The following is a 23,718-nucleotide window of genomic DNA, read 5'->3' as shown; positions in this document are numbered from 1 at the left end:
TTAATTTGATCATTTTTATGTACAGCAGCTCCCTCACACAACAAACGAGGGCGGTGGGAGACTGCCCCTTTGGGTGGTCTGTATCCCGCCAAGAAGAAGAAGAAGAAGAAGAAGAAGAAGAAGAAGAAGAAGCAGGATAGCTGTCCAGGAATACTGCCAACACACACTTACACAGCTGATAAGAGCCTGCTTGGCAAAAGGTAAACATGCCAAGCTGCCAAGAAGCAGTTCCTCCAGCAAAAATGCCAAACGAAGTCCGAAGAGAGTAAGCTATAAGCTAATCCAAAGTTCAGAATTACAGAGTGCAATACTACCAGTCCAGTCTGAGGTCAAGAATATGAGAGGGTTGGTCAGCGAGTCTGATCTGAGGTCAAGGATTCCAAGGCAGTCAAAGGTCTAAGAGGCAAGGAGTCAGATCCAGCAGCATTCGCTAAAGAGAACAAATTGTCTCTGGCAAGAGAGCTCAGCGTCTGCCAGGTGTCTTATATCTAGCTTCCTTATCACAGCTGCTGATTGCCTAATGAGCATTTCTCAGCAAGTCTCTTGGAACACTGAAGGCAGGCCCTTTCTGATCTCCTCTGGCTAAAGGTAGGAACCTCAATGTTGCCAATGCTCCAATCAGCCTTTTCTCCACAGATGCCTTCCCAAGCAGCATTCATTGACATAGTCTTCCTTGCATGTGCTCTCTCTTTCTTTTGTTCTCTCCAATGGCTTATGGATTTTAGAGATGATACACAAAGAAGAGGGCAGTACCACTGTAACTGGATTCTTCAACCTGCACTGTAAACATTTTTTTTAAATGGGGTTGTGATGTTCACATCACTGAAAAAATTGGTGGAAGTTAGGTTGTGCAGTGCATAACCATCATTACACATCCTTTCAATGTATTTGTTTAGGGGCCACAGGAAGATCTCAAATATTGCACATACACACATTAGAAGAATGTATGGAGTGTCTCTACATCCTGCCCATAGCAATTATGGAAATTTGCCAAAAAGATGACGAGGCTAAACAGATAAGGCAAAAGAGCCTTTGGATACTGACTACATGGGGAATGTAGACTTGTGAAAGTCAAAAGAGTCCTCCTTGTGCCTTTAGGTCTTGGCTGGAATTAAGAATTACTGGTTCCTCCAAGCAATTTAACTCATACACAAACACAAACAAAAGAATGTCTACACTGCTTTTCATTTTGTTAAAGAAAACATAAAAAAAATAAACATAAATACAATTAAAAGTAATAAAGAAGAAAATCAGTTAAAACAGTTTTAAAACAAAAACCAGGGGTAACACAAAACACCAATGATAAGGAAAATAACATCGAAAATGTTTGGGTAAACAGCTAGGTTTTTAATTGACAGTAGAAACAACCAAAACTAGGAAAATGCCTAAACTCATTGGGCAATCTCTTTCAGATCAGATTGTATTAAGAGATAAAGGAATAAGTAGTTGGAAAACATGGGTACCCCCCCCAAAAAAAAAATCCTGATTAGAAGCATCTTTGATTGAATAGACTTTTATAAGCGTAGCACTTGTTCTTTGCAAAAATTTAGACATTGTTGTTTTGTGAGTTTCCACTGCAAACTGCCAGCTGCCCAGTTGACATTATAGTCTGCCCATTTTCAGGACACAGTTCAAACTTTACACACCCAGAATTAACTGTCTCTGCATATTCGAAAGTAGCTGCCATTTCTGTGGGAACCTACTAAGACTGAAATATTATAAAGTCACACATTTCAAACCAAAAATCCATCAGTGATACCTTTATTGGCCAACCGAAATGCACAATATACTTGTTGTAAGCTTTCAAAAGCTTGCAACAAGTATATTGTGCATTTCGGTTGGCCAATAAAGGTATCACTGGAATTTTTGTTTATATTTGTTAAATGGCCAACAAAGCTACCCCTGCATGATTTCAAACTAAAGGTAAAGTAAAATCTTTGCAAGCATTAGACACTCTTAATGCAGCCCTCCCCTTACAATCTTATTTAAAGAACATTTTCATTTTCAGATAATCACAAAGGAGAACATTCTCTTCATCTCATCAGACATGTAATTTTCATGAGAAAAGAAATGAGACCTTCTAGCCAAGAGATATAAAACTCAACTCCTTGTATGCAATTGTGCCTTACTGTAAGCCTGAACAGTTTCTGACCCTCCTGAAAATATATGCATCTTTGTAAAAATTATATAGAGATATGGCATCTTTCTTTTTTGCTCTTCCACCATTCCCATTTAATAGGTTCACTCTCATTCTTCAGGATTCATAAAAACAGGTTTTAAAAGTTTGCAAAAATTTAATTGTTTCTAAGCCCCTGATATTTTAGAGAGTGAGTACATAATGAAAGTCAGAGAGGTCAGAGCTATTGACCATGAAACCCAAAGAGCAGATACAATCCATTTTAGGACTGATCCATACTTTGCAAAGGCAGAAATGTATGCTGATTCTCTTTTAGGACACACTAGACAATAAACCAAACCTGTCACTAAGCTTGTGATAGCATCAGGACCTTCTTTCTTCCCCCACAATCCTTTGTGGCACCAAAAATAATCTGCTCCAGAGGACTTCCTCAAAGTTATTTGGATTAAAACATGAGGCAGGAGAAAGGGAGAATAGCCCTTCTGCTAAGTTATGGAATATATTATTTATTTTATGTATTAGTATCCTACCAAGGAATTAAAAGTGAAATATAGTGTACATTGTCCTCATTTTATTTTCATAAAAACCATGTTAAGCAGATTAAGCCAAGTTATAGGGTCTGGTCCAAAGTGAGCTTCAAGGGCTTGAGTGGATTTTTGAACATCTCCCCAGTCTAAGCCAATCCACTCTAATCACCACAGGACATTGGCTCTCAATATTGGTCTTCCAACACAAGGTACATAGTAGGAACCATTATTAATTGTGATTCCCCAACTTACATCCGTTCCAGGCTTTTCACCAAGGGGTGAAGTGATGGACATGTGATTACTTCTGTTCACGATTTCACAGAGGAATGTCGATATCCAAAGGTGAAAATGAGATTCTGGACTATAAATAGGCACCAGTCTCTTTCAGCCATGTCCTTTTGTTATCCTCCTTACACCCTCCTTTTGATATCAGAAATGCAGATTAATTTGCCATTCTATGACCCGACTGTGAATGACATCACTGGGATGCCTTCATTGCATGTAAGCTAGCAATAGGGGTCACCTGGGCCCAGTTTTTCTGGAAATCCTTGAGGAAGTGTGAAAGGCCCACCATGGGATGGTGCCAAGGAGTCAATAGCCCTAACATCTTTGCACACTAATCCGTCTGGTTTAGGGAATATGCTCCCAAACACCCACATTCACACCCCAATTTTACCATCTCTGAAAAATGACATCAAAGTGATTCAAATCCATTTCAAAGGAAGTACTCACATTTAGCTTTTTCTATACCCTGAATTTTGCCTGAGGACTAGAATTCTCTCTATATATTGGTGCTTTTCTTTGTTTCTCCAGCTTCGTCCAGTATCAGACATCCATGCTGCCAGTTTGCTTGGCTAACCCCTCTCTCGCTTGATAATCTCAATTTACCTTGAGAGCAAGTGAGTTCTTTTTATTTCCAGACCTGTAACAAGCAGAGCAACTATTCCATTCAGGTGCAGTATTTCCATTCCATTGGCCTTCTCTGTTCCAATGTAACACCTTTGAATTTCCTAGTCCTTGTGAGTGTGTATGGTTGTATGTTTTGGATGACTGTTGAATTCTCCTTTTTATAATAAACTACTTAGAAGCCTGCCTCTAGATCCCATGGCTAAGTAACCCTATCACTGAGCTAATTCATAATTCCCAAACATACATTGGCATTAAAGTGTTCTTTTCAGGACAGGAATGTACCCAGGATTATACTTTTGAGGTTCATATAACTATGTATCAATCATGTCTTCAATACAGGGAAATAGAGAAAGGATCTCAACCTTCACACCTATATCTGCAAGACATACATAGAACCACTTGAGTAAAGGGCCCATAGTATCTGTAGTACTGGATCTTAAGACTTTTTCACTCTCATCTTTTCCATTAATATGTGTAGCTTTGTGTCAGTGGTGGTGATGGCTCACTTATTTTTCTGTCAGATAATTAATATGTGTCCAGAGTACCTTGTCAGCTGGTATAGATGCTTTTGTGAACCAGTCTTATGTTAGATTTGGTTGACTGAAGTCTGTGCCATTATAAAATGGGAAATAAATGGTTCAGCAGTGATTAGTCTGTTAAAGTAAATGCTGAAATCTTTAGTTGCACAGTTGGAAAGTGATCAGAAAATATAATGGTAAATTCAGATTGACCTTTAAGAGTTCTCTCCTTCATGCATTACTTGTATGGAAAAGCGGCATAAGAAGAAAAAGTCTGTGATACTAAACCCCAGGCTCTAGTCCTGATGATGTGAAATTTACCTTCTCCTTGGTTCATGCCTCAACCCATAGATCTGGGGCAGGATAGATAGATATTTGATCACAAGAAAGCCATTTGCAGAAGATGTGATAAACTTTTCTGCTATTAGATTTGGGAAATGTGAGAGAGTTTTTGTGAGTTTATCACAGACACAGAGTAATAAGTATTTGCAAGGAGAAGGTGAACAACAACCAATCCCACAGTGCCCATACACACACACACCCTACACACACTGTCAGGGTCTAGCAGATGAATAAAACAGGCTTAATTTTCATTGTAACAGTATACTAATAAAATATTTTGCTTATTTATTTTGTCTATTTTGTCTGTTTATCACAGAATGCCAGGCCAGTGTACAATACAAATAATTTAAAACATTTCATAATTAAATAAATAATTTGAACAATATAAACAAAAATTAAACAAAGCAACAGCTAAAACCACTTTAAATGAAGGTTTCACAATACCTCTTGGTGAGAGGCTCTGAAAACATGACCTCTTCAAACAAAATGGAAAAAAGAGAAAGCTGCAGATGACAAAATGAAGGAAGAACCAATTTAGACCAAATGCAGACTACATGATTCAGGAAATGTATCAGGCTAGCAGCTACCAAAAGCTAACATGCTAAGGTTGTTACCACTAACAAATGGCTCCAGTGAGGGAGGAAATATTTCATGGTTTGGCCCTAGCATATTAGACAAAAGAAGACTTTGGGACGTACGGTATTCTCCCTGTTGCATTTGTGGAACCATTTCCTGGATTAAAATATCCATTTCCACTAAAACCTTATCACATGTAGTATATGGAAGTTATGATCTCCACCACCTCTTTTCTTAGTTTGGCAGAGATATGTCCCCACCTATCTATCTATCTATCTATCTATCTATCTATCTATCATCATCTGTTGGATTTAAATCCCACCTTTCTCCCAAAATGGGATTCATTTATAAATATAAATGAAAACAGTCTTACATTTAAAAAAGCCTCCCCCCCCCCAGGAGTGGGATGCTTAATCAGACTTCTGGTTCACTTCAGCTAACATCAGACTTAACTGTTACTGTAATTGCATACAGATGAAGCCAACAGCTACTGATCTATCCCAATGCTCACTTTAATTTGCTAGTGATTAGTAGGTCTGAAGTTGAAGAAACAGCAAGAACAATTATTATTATTATTATTATTATTATTATTAATCCTGCCCTTTCTCCAAAACTGGGACTCAGAGCAGCTTACAATATTAAAACAACAACAACAGTATGATTAAAATACATCAAAGTGATACATTAAAATATAATTGAATTATTACAATAGTAAAACAGATTGCATGTTAAAAAGTAAGATACAGTTTTAAAAAATAAAAGTGTTTAAAACATTTTAATACCCCAGCACTTACTTTTAAAACTTTGTGTTTTAAATGCCTGTCTGACCAAGAAGTTCTTAGCCTGCTAGACAAAAAGGAGAGGTCCATTCTGGTCTCCCTGGGAAGGGAGTTCCAGAGTCTAGGGTCAGGCACTAAGAAAGCCCTCTCTCACACCCCCACTAACCATGCATGTGATGGTGGTGGGACTGAGAGAAGGGCCTCTCCTGATGATCTCAGATCCCAGACTGGTTCATACAAGGAGATATGGGCCTGAAACAGATGGGCCAAAAGTGCTGTGCTGCCACCAATATTAGGGTTCCAGAGCACGCAGCACCTGCACGCTCCGGAACCATAACACATATGGATGGCGCCATCTTTATGTGGTGCTGCCCATATGTGGCACACATGCATGACACATGCACGGCACCGTGACCACACTGCTGGGTGCCACACTTGCATCTTGGATGTGTCACAGTGTGCCAAAAAGAACCTGGTGTTTCTGGGTTCTTGTTGGTCTGGAGGGATGCTGTGCAGTTTGGCTGCTGTGGCGTCCCTCCGGAGGGAAACAGGCCACGTCCAGTCTAGCCTTTTTCACAGGTATGTACCGAGCCATGGTCTGCCAAACAGCCTGGACCTGAACCATATAGGGCTTTATAGGTCATAACCAGCAATTTGAATTGTGCCCAGAAGCAGCCAGTTTCAACAAGGGCATTGTGTGGTCTCTGAAACCTGTCCCCCTTAACAGCCTGGCTGCAGTTCTTTGCACTAACTAAAGTTTCCAAACACTCTTCAAAGGCAGCCCCAAGTAGAACACATTACAGTAGTCTAAAGGTAGGGTTGCCATAACCCTCCTGCCGGCGGGATATTCCCGGTTTTTCACTACTAGGGAGCGTCCCTGCACGGTTTCCTCCTTGACTCCCAGCCTGTTGCCAATCTGGTGACTTTCAGAGCCTTTGGTGTGATTTTGGTGATTGGTTTTAATGGTAATTTTGAGAGTTGAAATAAGGTCCAATTATTTTTATTCAATTAGGGCTACATTTTATTGCCGTATTAACATTACAGGGACTTTTCAGGGATTTTGACTGAATATTTGATGAGATATGGGGGGGATTTGGTGAGTTTTGGCCAAATGTTTGGGGAATTATCTTCGAGGCTTGTTGGCAACAATTGTTGCCAGACTCAGGAAGAGGAGCTCCTCCTCTGTTTGGTCCCCAAGGCAGCAGGGGGGAGAGGGCCATTTCCTTTGGCACTGAGGCAAGGATGATGATGAGGAGGAGGAAGAGGAGGAGGAGGAGGAGGTGCGTGGCCATTTTCAATATTTATTTTGCCCCTGTGTGTTTTTTCTAACTTTGACTGCCAGGGCTCAATGCTCTGGAATTCTGATGTCTGTGAGGCATTTAGCCTTCTCTGTTAGAGAGCTCTGGTGCCACAATAAACTACAATTCCCAGGATTCCATAGCACTGAGCCCTGGCAGTCAAAGCAGTGTGTTTTGGACACAGATAGCTTCCTTTTGTGAGTTAATGAATGAATCCAGTCCCTAGCCTTTCTATCTCTCTCACACACTGCAGGAGTAATAACCCACTTTGAGACGACTTTAACTCAATGCTAGGGAATCCTGGGAATGCCCGTGTTTGGGAGACATTGAGACTTCTCTGTCAGAGATGGCTCTGAGGCCACAATAGACTACAATTCCCAGGATTCCCCAGCACTGAGCCGTCTCAAACTGGACCATTTCCTCAGTGTGGATGCACCTGGTGAGGCATTCTGGGCACTGCAGTTCAACTACGTTTGGAGGGTTATGTGACTCCCTGTCAGAGATAGCTCTGGGGCCACAGTGTACTACAATTCCCAGCATTCCCCAGCACTAACCCAGGACAATTAAGTCACTCTCGAACTGGATCATTTCCTCAGTGTGGATGCAGCTTTGGTGAGGAACTCTGGGCATTTCAGTCCAGCTATGTTTTATTTCTGCAGTGTATTTTGGACCAGAGACACATCCTCCTCCTTTTCCAGGACATGTCCTCTTCTGTCAAATTTCAAAATGTCCTCCATTTTGATCATGCCTAAGAAACATGCATTTATATTAACATTTTTAAAAAATCATCAATTTTTTTCGCGTGTCCTCCATTTATTACAACGGTGTCCTACATTTGAAAATGTTGTCCTACATTTGTCCTGGTTTGGAGGTCCTGGCTTATGGCAACCCTATCTAAAGGGGATGTAACTAAGACATGTCCCACCAAGGCCAGATCTGGCATCTCAATGAACAGGCACAGCTGGTGCACAAGTTTCAAATGTACAAAAGCACTCCAGGTCAGTGCAGAGACCTGGGCCTCCAGGTTCAAAGCTGAGTCCAGGAGTACTGGCAAACTTGCATCTTCAGGGGAAGTGTAACCCCATCTAACACAGGTTGGATCCCTATTCCCTGATCTGCCTTCCAATTGACAAGGAGCGCCTCTGCCTTGTCTGGATTAAATTTCAATCTGTTTGCCCTCATTCAATCCATTACTGATGGCTGACACTGGTTTAGGACCAGGACAGCCTTCTTGGACTGAGATGGAAAGGAGTAACAGAATTGGGTGTCATCCTCATATTGATGCTACTGCATCTCAAAACTCTGGATGACCTCTCTCAGCAATTTCATGTAAATATTAAATAGCATAGGGGACAGCACCCCTCCATGAAGGAACAGAGCAACTGTAAAACTGTATCTCAAAGTCCCATCCCGGAGAGATGGCCCAGAAGGATACTATGGCTCAATAAGAAAGAAAAAAGAAAACTAATGAAAGAAATGATTTTTAAACTGTAAGCCTCTTTTCCTCTTACATCTCCAGGTGTGTGTGTGTGTGTGTGTGTGTGTGAGAGAGAGAGAGAGAGAGAGAGAGAGAGAGAGAGAGAGAGAGTCTGGAAATGGAGGTGGGTGGTGGGACAGTGAGGCTCCCAAAGCATGCTGACTGACTGGCCATTGATCACTCAAAATCATCATAAAAGCACTACTGAACTTTCACTCAAGAAATCTTAGTGGAGAGGTAGCAGAAAAGGGGGTCATTAACTGATTTTTGTGTGTTAATAAAAAGAAACTCTTTCAAAACAATCTTTCATGGGAGAACAACAGAAGAGTATTGGTGTCATGTGATAAGGTTGAGGCAATAGTGGGACTAATGCATCACTATGATGCTATAACACCATAGTGTGATAAGGTTCTAAGTTAACATGACAGTATAGTAGTAATGCAGATAACAATATTGCTCAACACATTGTTGTCAGAGGCATAAAATGAAGGGAAACCAAACTGGATATCCGAAAAAGCTTCCTTGTAAGCTTTCAGCAACTAAACAGACTCCCCCAACCAGAGTATATCAAAATCAAAGCCACTTGATGCTGAGAGACATGACATATCAATGCTTGCCAGTTGCAAACAGGAGAGGAGATGAGAGATATTGAGACGTGCTTGTGTTGTAGGACTTAAAAGATGGTAAACACTTGTTTATCAATAATATTTAGAAGAAAGGCTATACACTGCTTTGCGTTTTCTGTGAAGCTTTCTTGGAGTGTTCTTGAGTCTACCACACCATTCACATAAATGAGCTCTATGTCAAATGCATTTTTCCCTGACAAAGCAGCTTGCTGAGAGGCACTTGAGGTGCCTTTATGTTTCCCCCAAACACCATTTCTTCTGCACACTCAATCCTCTAGTTTTTTATGCTCAGCCAGGCATTCAGAGAGAAGGGGAAATGGCTTGTTTCTTCATTGCTCTGCTCTTCTGCATTCAAGCATACAAGGTTTTATGTTATTTCTTTGTTTCTGAATTTTGAATATCACAGTCCATATTCTCTATTCGTATAAAGCAGAGAGGTTGTAGATGAGAACACACTGTAATTCTCTGCATGCTTTTCTGTATAGGGATGTGATTGCACAAAACTGTTTTGCCTAATAATGGGAATGGAAACTTTGGCATACGTTTTTAATGATAACTGAAAAACCACCCCTGTTCACCAGAAAAATTTTAGTAAAGGGTACGCCTCCTCTAACAAAAACAACAAAAATGGAAATTGCTACTCCTAGGGTTTTCTAAGAGTGCCCAGAGTTTAAGATCCTCAAACTTAGAAAAAATCGGTTACAAATGGCTGAAAACAAAAGTGGGGAGTCACTTCTGAGTTCATTTAGCTGATTTTGGGTGGGTATACCCTTTCAGGGGACAATTTGACCAAAAAAAAATGGCCCCTGAACCCTCTGAGGTTGACCAGTCCAGACTGAAAAAAAAAACTAGATTGAATTCACTAGCAAGTCATTAAATAATATTTCAAGACGTGGCTGCAGCACAATCTTGGTAATCAAGTATTGCACAAGGAATGCTACATCCCACGTTTCCTTTGGTTCTTTTGACCGGTATGTTATATAACATACACACACACACACACACACACACACACACACACGAGAAGGTATGGCTATACGGTTGAAAAATGTATTTCTCAATTAAAATGCATCAAATAATGCATACAATTTGAGGAAAGAGGACAATAGAAATGTTTTAAAAATCCATCATTTGGGTTAATTTGGATACAGCACGGTGTGTGCCTTCAAGTCATTTCCAACTTACGGTGACCCTAAGCTGAACCTATCACAGAGTTTTTTCCCGTCAAGATTTGTTCAGAGGAGGCTTGGAATTGCCTTCCTCTGAGGTTAAGAGCATGTGACTTGCCTGAAGTCACCCAGTGGGTTTCATGGCTGAGCAGGGAATCAAACCCTGGTCTCCATAGTTGCATGCCAGTATTGAAACCATTATGCCAAGCTGGCCTTCCCATGTACCATTAAAATAATTTTTGGCACAGAAATGATTTATGTACAAAACTGGCAACCAATCCTTATGAAAACAGTCTCATATTTTCTCTAGGACTTGATTCTTCATAGGGGCGACCTCATTGTTGCTTCTAGATTTTTTGTTTATTTCAGTCATCTCTCCTTTTGGAAGATATGGGTAGATTTTGTAATTTCTTCCTCAAGAATCCCATAAAATAATGAACCCCTTGTAGATTCTGTGTATAATGATATGAATGACTGAATCAGACAGATGGAGCACAAGGCAACAATGAGTCAATAGCAGGCAGCATGAAGTCTGAAAGTACAATGGCTAATCCCAATTGGCTCTCTCTGTTAACTGCCATTGAAATAGGCTGCTATAGATTTATTCCAAATAATTAATTTCATTGGTTTCTAGGGGAATATTCTACAGCACCATACTATTTTATAGTAGCTAACCAAATCTGATTCTAAAAGATATTGGATGGGATTCGATAAGCTACATCTGCCTCGAAAAACCTCCACACCTCTCCCTTAAGATGTCCCAGCAGCAAAACCCCATATCAGTGCTGTTTTAGGGACACCAGTGCTGTTTTATGAACCTGGGAGGAAGATGCAATTTAACACTGAGAGCTGCAATGGGAAAACTAAGTAGAAAACCTCAAGTGCAAATATATGCTCAGAACATTTGAGTAAATTTCAAGAGAGTGATTAAGGTTAAAAACCATTCACTCAGAATTCCTAGATCTGCAATAAAAAATAGGATGTCCTTTATAATAGCTTCACAGGAGTTTATTTCCCTTTTTACCACCTGCCTAACACAGGGATGGCCATTTAAGATAGCCAGAAGCACCCCATATGTTCTCATTGACTTTACCAGACAACCTACTGCCAGTAAAACACAATAGTGCCCAATAGACTACAGCCACTTTGGGATACAGTCATGCCAAAATCTTGGCACTCACTACTATACCAGCTGTGAAACAATTTCCGTGCATCTGCAGGATTACTGGAAGTTTTTATTTTGTTGTTTTTGGGTGGAAATTGCTAGGAGTGTTGTTATATTCAGCATCCCAACTAGTACTTGTCTTAAAGTGAGGGGAGATTGACAAACCTCCTCTAGTGTCCTACTGCCAAAAAAAAAAAAAGGGGGGGGGGCTAGTGCATACTTCAGAACAACCCTAGACATACTTGAGAACAATTCCATAAAGATGCAGACCACTCTTCGAATGCATCATCAGAATCCCCCCCCCCCCCCCCAGTAGCTCTGGACATGGAATCAAATGATCTATAGGGCATTCATGATTCTCCTCTTTCTTATTCTTAGTTACATGAAAATAGAATACAGAAACAAGGAAAGTCTAGTACTTAGAAGAAAATGACCCCTTAAACCATGGCCATGTTTCTGAGACAAGCAGAACACCGTGGAGGTCATTGGAAGTACTGCTGTTTTACTACTTTTGTAGAGCCTAGCAACAGCTTGAAAGTGAGGCAGTAAATCTCACAATAGAATGCATTTGGGGCTGTCACAGTGATTCCCAAAGTGGGCAGTACTGCCTACTGGGGACAATGGAAAGATCCAAGGGTGGTGAGGAAAACAGAGGGATTGGAACTATGTAAGGCGGGAGGGGGGAATGTTTTTCTCAGGGCTTCTTCCTCTTCTTGTCTATACAGTGGGAAAGGGCTAGGGAAGGAGGGAAGGCAGGCTAAATACCTTCTCTGTTCCATCCCTCTCTACTCCAGTAAAGCCCCTTCTGTTCAAGGGCACCCCAACCAACCCATCGTAGCACTGCTGGCTCTTGTCTGTCAAAATATCCCAACCTGTTTCTTGTTGTCAGACCTTGTAATGGACACCTCAGTGTTGGTGTTTCCAATGCTTCCCCCCTTTAACAGGTTACCCCTTCCCATCCTAGGCTTATGGGTGCTTTTTAATTGGGTGGTTGTGATACAGTGGAGATTGTGGTTTCATTTGCCTTATTCCTTGCACAAGTAAGAAAACTGGTGTGTGTGTGTGTGTGTGTGTGTGTGTGTGTGTGTTGCATGTTAAAAATCACAATGTGGGCTTTGGATACCTTCATAGGGTTTCCTGTCCACACACAAAGACATGTCTGCTAGATCTCAGCATTTTGCTTGTTTATTTATTTATTTAGTGCTTAAAATACAAGACTAGATAATCAATCCATTCCTAGATATCAGCAATAAGGAAACAGGAATAGTGGGAGAAGAACTGATTTCACTCCAAAATGAGATTGAACCGAAGCCAAATTTAAAAAAAAATCATATCAAATTTTTTGCTTATCAAAACAAACAAACAAACAAACAAACAAACCTTCCTGCTACGCTGAACTGTGTAACAAAGTCAAAATGTACTTTATTGGCTTATAAAGGCCATATTTAATAGAGTGAATCTTCATTGCAGTTGCTTGGACTGAAAATTATAGATGGTGGTGATGTAAGATTTCTTCTTAGTGCCTCCAGCAGACTTCCAAATGGGAAGCTTCCCATTTGGAAAAAAATGGTCACCAAAGTGACTCATGAGGCCCAAATTCAACACTGGAGGCAATGGGAAGCCATTTTGAGGGGAAAGTTTGTGCAATAAAATCAGCCTAATTTCCAAATTTGGCTCAAATTCAGAAGAGGTAAATCTGGCACTGATAAAGTCCCTAGTCTCCAGAGTCATAGTCCAATACTCAAACCACTACACCGTGCTGGTACTCTAGTTCATACTTTTATACTCATCTGTATAGGAGTGGACAACTGTCTTGTGGCAGGGGACAATGTTTCTCCAAGACTGACCATATCCCAGCCTGAAGATGTAAAATATCAATTTTGCCTTCATTTCCCTTCCAAACTGACAACCAAAAACGATGCCACACATCATTTCCTGTCACCAATTCAAAAGGCAAATGGAAAGAAAAGAAGGTAGAGGAGCTTTTGCAAATTTGCATACAGTTGATTGTGCTGAAAAAATATATTAAAATTCATGCGGTCGAGAGGCTTTTAAGGACCAGTAGAGGGATTAATATAATAAAATTGGGGGGGGGGGGGATTCAGGACTGCACACAGTCCATGGGTTGTATTTTCCCCTTTCCTGATCTATATAAAGGATTTTCATCTAATAGAGAACTAATATCAGAAGGCAGAGTTCAGGTTCTCTGTCTGAGGAAGTGGGTTGATATTTGTGAAAGCCTATGCATAAAAAACCTTGTAAACTTGAAGATGCTACAAGACTCTTTGTAACTTTATTAACAAAATCTGGATCTGACACCCTACAGCTTCCCAACCACAATCTCGCCAGTCTTCCTCTGTAGTGACACACTAATCTATTTTACGTTATTGTTGACTCCAATCAAGCAGGCCTTGCGGGTTTTTGAAGCTGGATTGACACTTGAATAACTTGGTTGAACTGCTAGAGTGCTTGGCTGGGTGGGACAAGACAGAGTACAAATCTGTCACCCTATTTCCAACATTCAGAAAGATTTATCTCTTGATCTTTCATACACCACCACATCTGAACCCTGACACTGAAATCGCATGCATGAATTTTTAAAGTACTGTTTCACATTCAGCTGCAAAGGGTTATGTTTCCCACCACTCAAATTATCAGTGAAACTAAGACATGGTACAGATGGCGCAAAAGCGTTGTGCTCACGCTGTGCTAGGGTTATGGGACTGCGCAGCAACCACACGGTCCCTAACCCTAGCACGTACTGGCGGTGCCCTGTGTACATGGGTGCCACCATTATGATGTAATGGATGCATAGCGTCCACACATTGTGTTGCGCCAGTTACGTCACGAGTGCACCATTGAAACACTCAGATGTAACTGGCGTGGCAGAAAAAGAACCCACTTTTTGCAGGTTCTTTTTCCTCCGCAAGGAAGCCGTGCGGCTTGGCAGCTGCGGCTTCCCTGTGGAGGAAAAAACGCCGCCACTGCTCCAGACCTTCAAGCAGGTATGTACCAGGCCTTACTGACCTTGGAAAGACCTGACAACATTTTAGTTCATACCTCTGCTTAGCTTTTATTTCACAATGCCCACTTCTTTTCAGCTTTGTTAGAGTACAAATCACAACCCAATTCAGCCAAACTATTCTAACAGCTTCTAGAGTATCTGCAGGCTATACAACATTCATTTAGAGGAACATTCCATTCATTCACATAAAAGTATGCTTAGTCATATGAAACACACAACTCATACGGGACACTCCATCATTCTAAAATTCCAGTGACATGAATAACACATGCTTCCAAATAGCCATCAGAAAGATAACAAGGGAATGAGAGAGGAACTGGAAGTAGGGTCAGCAAAGCTGGGAAAAAGGCTTATCAGATCAAGACTATCCCAGGCCCTGAGATTTCAGAGCCAAAATCTGAGACCTTGGGATCTCCTTGTGATGTCATACAAGTGAATTTTGGTGATGTTCCAAGGGTTTTTGCTATAGTCAGAAGCCCCTGGTGATGGCAAAGCTATGAAACCTTAAGTATCAACTGCTGCTGAACAAAGTATGTTATTCAAAGAAAAGAACAATAGCTGAGAAGTTGCATCACAAAATGGAGTCACAACAATGGTGCTTTATCATTGTAGCTACTTCTGTTTATGGGAATCAAAAAATCTACCTTTTAAGCCAGGTAACACCCAACCAAGGGGTTTTCAAAATGCTACAGACTGGGGCACTGAAGAATTACTACTGCAGCACTCTTCCAGTCATGAGGCACAGTGCGACAGGAGAGACTCCCGAGAGTCTCAGAGAGACCAAAGTCTTAGAGAGAGATGCTTGTTTCAATGCATCCCATGACTGGAACAGCATTGCAGTCATCATTTCTCACCAGCCTGATCTGTACTAGCACAGAAACTCTTTAGCTGGGGTACTATCTGGCTTAGTAGGTAGTTTTGGGGGGGTCACATTCAATCATTAACAACTGTAAACATGAATCCCAAAAGTTATGAGATTTTACATCTGGGTTATGATCTAATAAATGTCAAGTGGGGTGTCATCTAACAAGTCTTACCAAATGAGGAATATGTTTATACATACATGCATCTGAAGTCAGTGCTCTCACTCTGAGATTTCTACTATTCATCCCAAAGACTGGATAAGACTTACCAAGCCAATAATGGTGTCTGGCTGCAAGGAGGGGGCTTGAAAATGGCCTGGCAAAGCTCCTGCAGAGGAAGCAAAAGACACAAGAGAAGGCAGCTTCTGGAGCAGAGGTGCCAAGATTAGGCAGAACCATATTTTTATATTACTGAAATTCACTCAGCAGCACTGAAGAGGCTGAGAGGCAATGGCTCATTGCATGGCACCAATGCTTCTTCCAGCCATCCTTAGCGCTGAGCTGCTGAACTAACTTGTCTCATTAAAGAGCCTATAATCCATCTTGAAACTGCTTTACCTGCAATGGCTCAACACTAGGGAAAACTGGGAACTGTAGTTTTATGAGACATTTAGCCTTCTCCATCAGAGATAGCTCTGGGGCCACAACAAACTACAGTTCCCAAGATTCCCTAGCACTGAGCCAGGGCAGTTAAAGTGGTCTCAAACTGAGTTATTTCTACAGTGTGTTTTGGGCCCATGTCTCCCCAGCTTGCTTCCTGCTGTACAAACTCTTCTTGACAAACCCAGCAGTGCTGCAAAGTACTGGGAGAGGCCATACCTCTGACTGAACACACACTAGGAGGAAGAAAGGGAATGGGTGGGTTGTAGTTTTCTACCTCCCTCTCCCACCATTTGGCCCTTTTCCATTCTCAACCATAAGTCTTTCAGAAATACTATTGATCCCAGGAGAGAAGGATACATGAAAGACATAACTTCATACTTGTAAATGGAAGTGTTGTCTTCACATTCTCTTCAGCTTAACAAGCCAGGGAGGATGTCCATGGAGCGCCATTAAAGCTCTGAGAGACAGAGACCTAACTGGGACCTGGTTCCCTAAAATCGAATTGCACCCCTGGTTGAGATAACATTCACAAGGTAAAATCCACTCATTATCTATATTTCCTGGACTATGATGGATTGAGATGATGAATGAGAGGTTCCCACTGGCATCCCTGCACTCTACCTTATACCTAAATGGGTGGCCCAGGCAGGTCCTATATGTATAGCCATTTTGAAAATTCAATCTTTCCAGTCCCTTTTTAAAGAGAAAAGAATATATCAGAGCATAGAAGCTAGCAATGCTCTCCTCCTCTGAAAACCTGAGCTCTGCCTGTCTAAAGGGGAAATTTCTAATCATGGTGCCTTACCACAGTTAAAATGGAATAATGAAGTTGGCTGAAGCCCATTTTTTTGCTATAAGCTACTCATTTTTCAATGTACTTTGAAATTATTTCAGACTCAGTGGGAAAAAATGGCATTAGCAACTTTGTGAAGTACAGCAAGGTTAAACTCAGCTCCTTGAATAACTGGCATAAAATGAAAATGAGACTTCAATAAAAACTCAAGAGTGAGGAAAGGGTAGATAAATACGTAGTAGAGAAATGAAACATTAAAATTAAATGCCTATCATGGGTGGGTGAACCTCAATACAGGCAGAAGTGTTTCAGATGGGAAGTCTTTTATCTGACAGGGAATTGGTTGATGAGAATGTTAATGCAGTATCCCACAGTCCATTAGAGAAGCACATGTCTGACTGTAGGAGGTTACTATCCTAATGTGACCCCTTGGAAAATGATAATCAAAATATGTATTTTCCAGTGTGCATAATTAATCACTGCTTTTTCCCTCCCTCACTTCACTTATGTCTCAGGCTTAATGTCTGAAAACCGTCTGTGGTGAATGAAGAAAGCAGCATGCATGCCAATAGATTCGAAGTTGGGTTCACGATTCGGAGATGAACCCTGGGGAATTTAGTCAGAGTTTAATATCAGTTTCCTCCCACACCAAACTGCTCAAACTCCATTGTGAATTTGTCAGTTTTTAATGTGCAGTCCAAAGTGTGTCTGACAAAGAGATAGCCAGGAATCACCTAGTTAGTCTGAGTTCTGAGCAGGGCCAGGCCAGGTGAACTCCATCCCAGAATAGTGAAGGAACTTGCTAGTGTACTCTCTGAATCACTTGTTCTGGAATAACAGATGAGGTGCCAGAGGACTGGAGAAGGGGGGCAGAAAAAAAGGAGAGGATGATGACAAGAAGCATGAGGAGGAGGAGGAGGAGGAGGAGGAGGAAGTCATGACTTTCCAACTATGTAATCCTATTACTGTATGATTAGGAGCTTCTGAAGGGCCTAAATACCCTAAAGGTACCAGACCCCATTTGATCTTGGAGGAGTATAAGTAGGGTCAACTTAGTATTTCAATGGGAGACTGCCAACAAATTTAAGGCACTCTAAGCTATATTTCAGCAAAGGAAACTGGAAAAATCAACTCTGAGTATTCCTTGCCTGAGAAAATCCTGTGAAATTTATGGGATTGCCATAAGACAACTGGCGGTACATACACATACAGGAGCTTCTGAAGGAAAAAGATTAGCTCTGTCAATCTTACACCCACAGGTTTTTCCTTTTCTCACCTCCATGTGTAGTCTGTTTATGAGTTAGGTTTTGTTTCTTTTTTAATGGGATTAAACTTGTCTGTCTCTCTGACCCCTCCATTTTGCAAATATATGTATTTTAAGAATATGCATAGTTTTGTGATTTCAAGGGCATAGATTGTTTGCACACATTCCCATATTGTTTAAATTATGTTTGTGCACATTTGTTTATTTATTCTTTTATTTGATTTTTTAAACTGTGTCTTTTTATTAGACATGTATGGGAAAGCATAAATACCTGAAGGCATCCAATTCTGTTTGATCTGGGAGGGAGAGCAAGGTCAGTCCTAGTGAGTAAGTAGATGGATACTGCCAAGGAATACAAGGTGCTGTAAATTGTATTTCAGAGGAAAGCAATGGAAAACAACCATGAGTATTCCTTCCCTAAGAAAACCTTATGAATTTCATGGGTCTGCATAAGTCAGCAGGCAACTTGAAGGCACATACACACATACAAAGCCATGTGCCAATGTGTGGATTTCAGAATGCAAAGTGCATCCAATTCTCATGTATTTCTGGGAGAACAGACCATGGAAAGTTCACATAAAAAGTTTTCTGGAGCAGATGACTAACACATTGCTAAAATATGTGAAGCACAGGAGCAAAGACAGTTAATATACCTCTAGACTAAAGCCCACCACAATGACACTACCATTCTATGATGGTGGGATTGCATTATCTACTGAGGCAAGAAGCTATGCTGACAGGCTTTTGCTAAGGAGCTAAACTAAATGTGATGCTATTGGGCAGTGCAGGGGAGAAGATGTGACACTGGCAGAGAATCCTCCAGATACAACAGCCATGGCAACATAGCTAACAATGTTTAGCACTGCACAAAGTAAATCCCTTTTGCATGTTGTTTACCACGAAAACCCTATGATGACACAGTCCAAATGAAAATCCTTCCAAGATAGATGCAGGATTGAAAAATCGAACATGGGTGTTATCGCACATGACCACACAGCATCTATCCCTGTGGGATTTCCAGGTGCAATAATCTCCTGAAACAAAACATAGTGCCAGTAGAAGAGACTCCCATGTTGGATGACACTCAACAGGCTACTGGAAAAAAGCAGAGGAAAAGAATGGGTAGTACTGGGGCTAATGATGCACCTGCACTGAAGCTGAAAGGACATTCATCTGATGATGTGTTTACGAATTAAAGGAAAGTCTGAAGCTGCACAGCACATATTATAGGAATATGGAAGGCAAGAAGCATGAATCAGGAGAAGCTAAACATATTAAAACAACATATGAAATATATAAACATTGTAATACTGGGGTGAATGAGCTAAAGTGACAGGAATTGGGCATTTTGAGCCAGGGAACTGCACAGTATTTTATCCAGTAAATGAAAAGCTAAGTGGAAATGGGATTTCATTAACAGTGAGGAGAGATGTAACAAAAGCAGTCAAAGGATATAATGCAAAGTCTGACCAAGTGGTATCAATAAGACCTCAGGGAAAACCTACCAAAATAACCATAATCCAAGTCTATCCTTCAACCACAAAGACAGAAGATGAAGAAATTTAAAGGTACCGTTCTGAAGTCCAGGAGGAAACTGATCACACACCAAATCAGGGCATGTTGGTAATCATATGTGTTTGGAATGCAAAAACAGAAAACAGAGTCGAATCAAAGACTAGACAAAATTGGCTTGGATCAAAAAATGAAACAGGAGAGCAACTGATTTAATTTTTTGAAACCAACCATTATTTCATGATGAACACATTAATTCAGACAACCAAAGAGGCAACTGTATACATGGACAACACCTGATAGCCAATATAGAAATCAGATAGACTCCATAACTGGAAGCAGAAGATGGAGAAGCTCCAACTCTCTGCAGAAACAAGAACAGGATCAGATTGTGGCACAGACCATGAGCTACTAATATCAAAAAGTACAGTAAAGGTAAATAAGAACATTAAACTAACCACTTTGCCAAAATACAACCTGAAGGACATCCCTATAGAATTTTACAGTAATGTAAAAAATAGACTTGTGCTATTAAATCTAATTGTCCATGAGCCAGAAGAGCCCTGGACTGAAGCCTGGGCAATTGTCAGGATAGGATGTAAATAGACATTGTCAGGGAGGGATGTAAATAGAAGCCTTAAAGGAGGATAGATGAAACACTTCCATTTAAAGAATGGGAAAAAGAACTATCATCATTTATATGGTTCAAAAAAACCCACACCCTAGAATTAAAATGAAGATTTTGCAAGACAATAAAGAGAAAAGTCACACTGAGTTAGATCAAATACATTCTATTCACAAAGAAGCCACCTGGATATATAGAAAGAGCTCACAAACAATTCATGTGTGCAAAATACCTAAAGTCCAGTCCAGTTCCTGAGCCTCAGTATAGCAGCCTCAAATAAGGCCAGGACATCCTTCTAATCTGACTTCAGGTTATTACTATTACTATTATTATTATTATTATTTAAAGTATTTATACCCCACTCTTCAGCCAAAAGACTATCAGAGCGGCTTACATTTTTAAAAATTAGACATTTCCCTGCCCTCAGGCTTACAGTCGAGAACATGACACCAGGTATCTAATATCAAATCCAATGTAAACTGTTCCGTTTATAAATAAATGATTTATTCATTCATTGACTGATAAATTTATTATATTTCCTTAGCAGCTCTCTTGGGACAAATAGCATTTCCTGACAACATAATGTGAGAACCTTTGATATCCCAGCTGTATTAGAGATGGAGAATCTATCAAATTTTAGGGATCCTGCACTTCTCATCCTATTAGAGATGAGAGTATACAGACTTGTGAAGTTCTTCAGTTCCCTGCAGTATGATGCATCTGAAGAAATACCTCTATTTTTCAAAGTTATTACAGCTTTTGAAAGTTTTGTCAGATTATAACTTTGTAGTAGGGTCAGGCTAACAAATGATAGCATTTGTTTACCATGGTGTACCTAGTGTATTTGGCACCCAATGCAAATTATTTTTAACACTCCCCACTGATTTTCAACAGCCTTTTGGGGTCTGGTTGAGCTTCTGAACAGGTGGCAAAGGGAAGAGATATCCTTTGTTACCCAACTAGCAGAGCCATCAGAAACAGAAGGCACACACACACACACACACACCAGTGGCTGCTGGTGGAAGTGAGCTGCTGCTGCTGTTGATGCTGCCACCACCCTACAGATTTTCAGAGTCTGATGGTGCTGCTGGTCAGATGGAAAAGGGAGGAGAATTGCTTTCCTGCCTGGCCAGCAGAGCAGCCAGACCTGGAAGGCCCCTCCTCCCACCAGTTGTGTCATTAGGGGGATGCAATGGTATGGTCCACACTGGTGACAACCCAGAAGAGTGAGTGACACCCAGTTAGGCTTCCCCTCCACTCCCAACACATACACTCTGTCCCAGTCCTTTCTCCCATGTGTCATTCTTGTGTTTCCTCCATGCGCCATCCCATCCTTTTCCTCATCAGCAATAGCATTTACATTTCTATATCACTTGATAGTGACATAAGCACTCTGTAAGCAGTTTGCAGTCTTGTAAGCCAATTACCCCCAGCAATCTGGGTAGTCATTTCATCGATCTATGACAGGATGGAAGGCTGAGTCAACTTGGCACACTCTGGGATTGAACTCACAATGTGGTGGCTGCAGTACTGGCATTTAACCACTGTGCCACCATGGCTCCTCAAGAGAAGAATGGGCCAGCATGAGGGAAGGGAAGCATGCACCATCCCTGGAAATCCCACCCTTGGAAGCTCTGCCCCCATACCAGGTGTCACCCAGTGCGGGAACACCATTGCTTCCCATCAGAGCACCAGGTGACACTCCCCTTTGAGATTGTATTCCCAGTATAATCTGCATCCCCACCCCCACATCTTAGTGATGCCCCTGTTTGTGTGGGGATAGCTTGATGCAGCACTACTGTACAGAAAATATGCTATAGTCCTAAAAGCTTTGCCATAATGTGCAGCCCTTTAGACTGGGATCTTGTTTTCTGTTTATTACATTCAACCTCCAATTATTTTCAGTTACTGAACAAATTATGGCCTCTGTCTGGATTGTTTGTTTAATAAAATATTTATGTCTCACCCTGCATCATGAAATCTCAGGGTGAAGTACAAATGAAATCATTATGAACAGATTTTAAAAATTTGAAGCAATAAAAATAATTTGAATAAACTGAAACATAGTAAAGGTGTTAGCCAGTTAAATTAGGTTTAAAACAGTTTAAAAGCATGTGACTAACCATTGTGTGGTGAATCACTTAGATCTCAAAGCATTACTAAATAGCTATATCTTCTCTTTTTATTATTATTTCTCACCTAAAGGAAGTCAGGATCCCAAGTGGAGGGTGTTCCACAACTGAGTGACCACAACTGAGAAGTCTCTCTCACATGTCCTCACTGATGACACAAGGAACCCCCCTCCCCCCCCCTGAAGACCTCAACTCACAAGCAGGCAAATACATATAGAGATTATGTTACAGAGCAAAGTCTCAAACCATTTAAATCCTTACATATCAGCACATGCACTTAGAATTCAGACCAGAAGTGAATTGGCTTGTCCTAGACTGCCATTTTAAAATGTCTGTATGGTATTCTGAGAGACAATGTAGTCTAGTAATTTGAGTACTGAAATGCAACTCTAGAGACCAGAGTTCAAAACCTCCTCAGGCATGGAAACCCACTGAGTGACTTTGGGCACCTCAAATTCTCTCTCAGAGGAAGGCAAAGGCAAAACCCCTCTGAATAAATCTTGCCAAGAAAACCCCATGATAGGTTCATGTTAGGGCCCCCAGTAAGTCAGACACTACTTGAAGGGACAGAACAACAATATAGTATTCAAGTCAGCAATGTTGCTGCTGCATTTTGCAATAGCTGCATATAGGAGTAGAGGTGAGTGGCATCAGCAGATTGATGGCACCCACAGCAATTGGCCTGAAACCTTACTGAAATATGTCCAAATAATCCATTTCCTCAAAGAACACCTGACGCTTCCCAGCCACCACCTTGTCCAAAAAGAGGATATTTGCTCTTGTTCTGTTCCCATGTTAGAATCTGAAAACGGATCTGCATTTTGGTTTGCTGGAAACACATCAGAAATGTTGTTGTTGTTGCTGCTGTTGTTTTGTGCTTTCAAGTCATTTTTTACTTATGGCAACCTTAAGACAAACCTATGGGAGTTTTCTGGGGCCAAGAGTGTGTGACTCACCCAAGGTCACCCAGTAGGTTTCCATGGCCAAACAGGGAACAGAAATCTGGTCTCCAGAGTTATAGTACAACACTCAAACCACTACATCAACTGGCTTTCTCAGAAACATTATAGGTTTTGCAAGTAAGAGGGTGAGGTAGATGTCCCTTCCTTCAATCAGTCATGAAATTCATTCATTAAATCAACCACAAAGGCCCAAAAGATGTACTGTGCATGCTTTCAATATCTCCAGATTTCTTCAACAGGTAAGATGTTACAAAAAAACAGGTTCGGTGCTCCCTGTACATGGCTACCTGATTTGTTTAATCTTTCTCCCTTCTTTTAGGAAGTAAAACCTCCAGACTGGTGACCATATGGATAGAGCTCCACATGGAGAATTAACCTCACATTAGGCATTAGGCACATGGTGGAAGGGACAGTTT

Source organism: Sceloporus occidentalis, unplaced genomic scaffold (assembly GCF_023333645.1).
Source record: "Sceloporus occidentalis isolate IW3139 unplaced genomic scaffold, rSceOcc1.0.p SCAF_1, whole genome shotgun sequence".
Lineage (NCBI taxonomy): Eukaryota > Metazoa > Chordata > Lepidosauria > Squamata > Phrynosomatidae > Sceloporus > Sceloporus occidentalis.
Note: the sequence above shows the minus strand (reverse complement) of the source record.